The sequence below is a fragment of the Diceros bicornis genome, chromosome 14 (genome assembly GCF_020826845.1).
Source record: "Diceros bicornis minor isolate mBicDic1 chromosome 14, mDicBic1.mat.cur, whole genome shotgun sequence".
In the NCBI taxonomy this organism is placed as follows: domain Eukaryota; kingdom Metazoa; phylum Chordata; class Mammalia; order Perissodactyla; family Rhinocerotidae; genus Diceros; species Diceros bicornis.
In genome coordinates, this window is record NC_080753.1 from 36,004,661 (window position 1) to 36,010,704 (window position 6,044).

The 6,044-nt window shown below is 41.5% G+C and overlaps 1 pseudogene; it reads right to left on the reverse strand.

Moving 5' to 3' along the window:
- Positions 1-2,663: 2,663 nt before the first annotated feature.
- LOC131413462 (olfactory receptor 2H1-like) lies at positions 2,664-4,251 on the reverse strand (annotated as a pseudogene).
- Between the last annotated feature and the right edge of the window lie 1,793 nt (positions 4,252-6,044).

The window sequence follows — 6,044 nt, forward strand, 5'->3', positions numbered from 1 at the left end:
TCTAACATACACCTCTCCTGTAACACACACACACACACACAAACATGGATGTTGATACTTACCCCATAAGAATAATGGGAGGATTAAATGAGACATATTTGAAAATGTCTTCAACAGTAGGATGGAACAGATACTCACTAACTGTTACTTTCATTTTTCTGTCTTCATTTAGTTGTTTACTCACTCATTAATTCATTTATACATACAATAAATATTCATTAAGTACCTACTATATCAGACATGGTGCCAAGCACTAAGAATACAAAGATAAGCTAAACAAATTCCCAACACTTAAGATCCTACTGTCTGCTGGGGAGATAGGAAAGTAAAAGATGATTCTATTACTTCATGAGAAGTGCTTGCAAGGGAGCTCTTGGGAGAACAGAGAGGAGCACCTACCCCAGAGTTGGGTGGAAGAGGGTTAGGGATGGCTCCTTGGAGGAGGTGATGTTCATGCTGACTTCTTACAAATCCATGTTGTTTCTTTCTTTGGTGGTGGTGGGGAGTTGGAGTGAAGAGTCTCCCAAGCAGAAGGAATAGCATGTTTAAGGGCTAGAGGCGACAGAGAGCTTGATGTGGTTCAAGGACTTGCAGGTGGTTCCATGAACTTGCAGGATTCCAGGTGACTGAGTCATGGGAGATGGGGCTGGTAAAGTCAGGAAAGCAGGGGCCTGATCTAGGAGTTTTGGATCTATGTTTAATAACAGGGAGATTCATTTATTATTTTTTGCTAAAGAACTACCATGGTCAAATTTGTATTTTGGAATGATTACTCTCATGGCAGTATGGAGAATCAGTTGGAACTGGGCAAGACTGGAGGCAGGGAGTTGATTAGTAGTCATTCATATCATCCATCAAATATTTCTGGTTCTCTCTCTTGGCCCATTGTAGGTTTCTTTTTCCTGTTGAAATTAGATGTGGCCATGAGACTATCTTTGGCAAATGAAAGGTGAATCGAAGTGTCCTGTCATTTCTGATTGGAAGCTTTAAGTGCTAGTTTGCCATTTGTCACACTTAATTCTTTCCTTCTGCCCCAGCAACTAGCAATGTTCAAGATGGTGGCTGTTCTGTCAGTCCGCATACTGGAGTGAGACTGAAATGGCAGAGTCACCTGGATGTCTGGCAATGTGGCATATTGCACCAGCAGGAAATAAACTTATGTCAAGTCACTGAGATTTTGATATTGTTATTGCAGCATAAACCACTCTATCCTGATTGATACACCAGTGATGAGGCTATTACAGTAAAAATGAGTAACATTCAGTACCCAAGTAAGGTAGAAGCAGTGGGGATGGAGAGAAGCGGGTAGGTGTAAGAGCTGTTAAGGAGATAAATTGACCAGATATGGTGACTGGAATGCAGGGGAAGAAGCAGGTTCAGGTGGAGATAAAGATTGGTGAAGCATCAGTAGATAAACATCATTCCTGAGTTCCTCTTCCAATGGGCCTCAAGGTCAAGATTCTCTGCTCTCCCCCCATGAAGCCAGCATTGTTATCAAGACTGTGTGGGCTACTGAAGGGAGAGGGCAATGGGAAGAGGAAAGAGGAGATAATGGTTCAATTCTAAGAAGATTTCCTTTCCATTCTGCATTAATTCTCCGTTCCATTCACATGAGGATCTAAGAAGATAGTGGGTGTAGAAAAATGTTGAGAAGGGAATAAGAGTTCATAGAAGTTGAGGCTTGTACTGCTCCTCCTTTTCTTTCATTCTAGGCTCTTCCTCCACCCACACTCTGCTGCAGCACTTTGTCATCTGCAACCCGATTTCATTTTTGTTCCTGGCCATTGAAGGTTGGTCAGAGCCCAGAATCTCGTTGGAAGATGGGTGCAGGACAGCTCTTATTCACTAGGTAGCAGCTGAAGAGCAGACCTGTGATTCCTAATGGTTACCATCTATGAAGAGGTGGAGAGTGAGTGAGGAAAATCAACTTCAGAAATGGAAACAGGTCTTCACGAATTGAGAGGGGATTAGTGCTATGATCCCTGGAAAGCTGTATGGTAGCGAACTACTAGGACTGAAGCAGTAAAGCTTTCTGCCTGATAACCAATTTGGATATAAATTCTAATGATGTATATTTGATGATGGTGTGAAAGCAACAGTGTGCACTTCAAGAGTTGCCAGATTAAGCATCTCAGATTTGGTCTAACAAATTTCTGTGTGATCTGGGGTGAAATCATTAGATTCTCTGAGCTTCAGCTCCCTCTCAACCCTCCTCAGGCAAGTGTAGAGAAAGCACCTTCATGAAGAAAAAAAGAAGGCATGGTAGGAACCAGAAATAACGATAAAGAGATGGTGATAATATGACCAGTTCGAGAGAGATTATATAACCATATAGCATATTGGAGTTGGGGAATCTATAATGGAGGTGAAGATAGTTAAAAACAGAAAAATAAAAAAGAAAAGAAAAGAAACATGTAGAAATTAAATACTAAAATTTGACAGTTATAATAATGTTTTTCAGTATCAGCTGTGAATTAGATACTTACCTCCTCTTATATGAGTCTTAGTCTCTCTGTCTCTGTCTCTCTGTCTTTCTCTCTGTCTCTCTCTCTCTCTCTCACACACACACACACACGCACACACACACACACACACTGTGACCTACTGTAGTGGCTTAGATGGGTGTAGGGAAGGCAGTGGACTAGAGAGTTCAAACTTGTTAACAAAAGCATGAAGAATCTCCATTCAATTTAAGCACATCAAACAGCTGTCCCTCAGCTCTCCCTGGTGTCCCCATCCTTCCCAGCAACTTCCTGAATGCCCTCTTTACTTCCTTGCTCCTCAGGGTGTATATGAGAGGGTTGTTAAGTGAAGGAGTGCCCACTGCATAGAAGAGACCAAAGAACTTGCCCCTCTTCTGGGCATGGGGACTTTTGGGCTGGAGGTAGACAGCAATGACTGAGCTGTAGAAGAGGGTGACCACAATGAGATGGGAGGAGCAGGTCCCAAAAGCCTTTCTCCATGCTATGGCAGAGTTAATCCTCAGCACTGCCCTGGCAATGGCACCATAAGAGATAAGAATGAGGGTGAGCGGCATGACCAGAAAGATGACACTGGACACAGCTAACTGGATCTCGTTAAAGGTGGTATCTCCACAAGAAAGTCGAATTAGAGAAGGGACTTCACATACAAAGTCATCCATCTGCCGGTGGGGGCAGAAGGGCAGGCGGAGGGTGTGTGGTGTCTGGACTATTGATTGGACCAGACCCATTACCCAGGCCACAGATGCCAGTTGCCAGCACAGGTGAGGATGGATGATGGTGGCATAGTGGAGGGGCTGGCAGACAGCCACGTAGCGGTCAAAGGCCATCATTGTCAGGAGGATGCACCCAGTGGTCCCCAGGAACAGGAAGATGAAGAGCTGGACAGAGCAGCCAAGGAAGCTGATGGTCTTCTTTGGGCCCCACAGGTTGACCAGCATCTGGGGGACAAAACTGGTAGTGATGCAGAGGTCCAGGAAGGAGAGGTTGGAGAGGAAAAAGTACATAGGAGAGTGGAGCCTGGGGTCCAGCACGGACAGCAGGATGATGAGTGTGTTGCCCATCAGAGTCAGGAAGTAAGAAATCAAGGCAATCACAAAGAGAATTCTTTCAAGTTCTGGGTGTTCAGAGAAGCCCAGAAGGAGGAAGCTCACTGGGGAGCTTTGGTTGACCATGGCCTGTTCCTGTTTGGACTTGGAGGGATGAGATCTGTCAGATCAGTGTGTTCCAACATGGCTTATCAAAACTCTCCCTGGAACTTGTCAGGTCACAGCAGATGGACATTGTTCTTCCCTTTCCTCTCACTCAGCCTCTCTCCCCAGGCACATCACAGTCTGGTAGCTCCTTCCCTTCAGTTCCTCCTGGTCAGATGTTTTCTAGTGGGAGTGAGGAAACCATGGATGTGCTAGAATATAGATTGAGCCATACACTGGTACCCATACTTACTGGCTGAGTGTAAAGGAGGCTGATGTGAAACATGGATTGACTAATTAGTTTCGATTATTCAGCAAACATTCACTGAGTGCCTATTATACTCTGAGTGCTGTGCTACTGTTGAATGTTCCCTTTGTTATGTGGGGAGCAATAACGAAGGAATGTGTGTTGAGTGAATTTCCTGATCATAAACATTTCTGTAGAGTTGATCTTTCTTTCTAGTGGTTGGCATGAATTTCCTAGAATCATTCACGTTCTATCTACTTTACACTTTTGCAGGGGATTCGACTAGAGACAGAATTGTGGACTGTGGAGGAGATTTATTCTCTATATGTAGTGACCAAAGCCCCAGAGATATCAACTGGGTGATCTTGGTCTTTAAAAAAATCATTATGATTTATTAAACTAAAAACATACTGCAAATGAAAATCCCTAACCTCAACTTTCCGTTACGTGTAATGTGGAAAAAAAGAAAAAATATAGTGTCAGTCAAAAAATAATTTTTGTCTGGTTCTATAACAGCAAAAATTCCCTAAGAATTGAGGCTTGGAAATGAAAGACAGAAATAAGTCTATTTCAGCCTTACCTTTTCGTATAAGATGAAATTAGTAGTAAAAAGTATATCATGTTGAGTTTGGGACGTTTAAACAGAATTTTGGTTTTGCACAATGCTTGGTTAATTTCACTCATATGTGACTAAAAACTTTTTATTTTTATTTTTTAAAAAATAGGACTTTATCATTTGTAGGAATTGAATTCCAGGAAGGAAGGAGGGGAGTGGCCACCAGGCAGAGGCTGGGAACCACCACACCCTAGTTTCTTTTTCTTTTTTGTTTATTTATTTATTTATTGGGGGACTCAAAATTTTATTGAGGTCACATTGGTTTATATCATGATATAAATTTTGGGTGGACATCATTATACTTTGACTTCTGCATAGACGGCATAGTGTTCACCACCAAAGTCTAGAAAAACTTTTTATTTTAAAATAAGTTTAAACTTACAGAAAAATTTCAAGAGTCGTTTTAAGGACTCCTATGTAATCTTTATCAAAATTCACCAATTTTTAGTATTTTTATTCATTTGCATTATCAGTCTCCTTCAATGTATTTACATATAATAATTTTTATTCAGAGAAATTTCAAAGTAGATTGTATACATCATGCCTCTTAACTCCTTAATATTTCAGTATGTATATTTCCTAAGACAAGATGATCTCTTAAATAGACCTCATACAGTAATCCAATTCAGGAAACTTAACATTGATACAATGCTATTATCTAACGCACAGTCTATATTCTAATTTTGTCAGCTGTCCAAATAATGACCTTTGTCAAAGCATTTTTTTCATATAGGATCCGGTCAAGATTCACATATTGTACTTAGGTTTCAGGTCTAGCTCTGTCTCTTTAGCAGTTTATTTAAGCCACTGAACTAAAGTATCTGCTCAAAATATTGGACAATGTTGTCAGTCCATGCCCGAGGAGCTCCTAGGCTAGAAGGGAAAATGGGTTGATGCTCTTGAAAAACCCTGGAGAGTACACGAACATTATCAGAAGATCCTAAGAACTGAAGGCAAATAAAGCAAAATATTGGGTGGGTGAGAGACAGAGAGCTGTAGAGAAAAGGAGAAATGTGGGTGGGTGAACCTGGGAATGCTTCCTGGAGGAGGTGACTGCATTGTTGTGAAAGAGAAGAGGGGCACAGGAGGCCAGCTCAGTCGTGGCAGCCACTCTGGCAGTTGAGAGGCAGGATCTAGGCAAGTTGATGGGGAGGTGACCGGAAAGACTATAAGACGGCAGCATCTCATTTGTCCAGACTACCTCTTTTTGTCTCTCTGTTTTCCTTTACTTCCTCTCATTGCTCCTTTTCGTTTTGAGGGATAACTATTTTTTTCTTTATTTTTTTAATTAAATATTTGAACAAAGGACTATTTAAATCTTAGAAGGCTTCTGTGTGCCCCTCCCTGATCACACCCACTTTCTTCCCCTGAAGAGGCAATCACTATTATTCTGATTATTATTATTTTTCATAACTCATTCCTGTGTTGTTATATAGCATCGCATTCTTTGTGTCGCTAAAAAATAGTCAACTGCTTCTTATTCATCTGTCAACTATCATCCTAATACC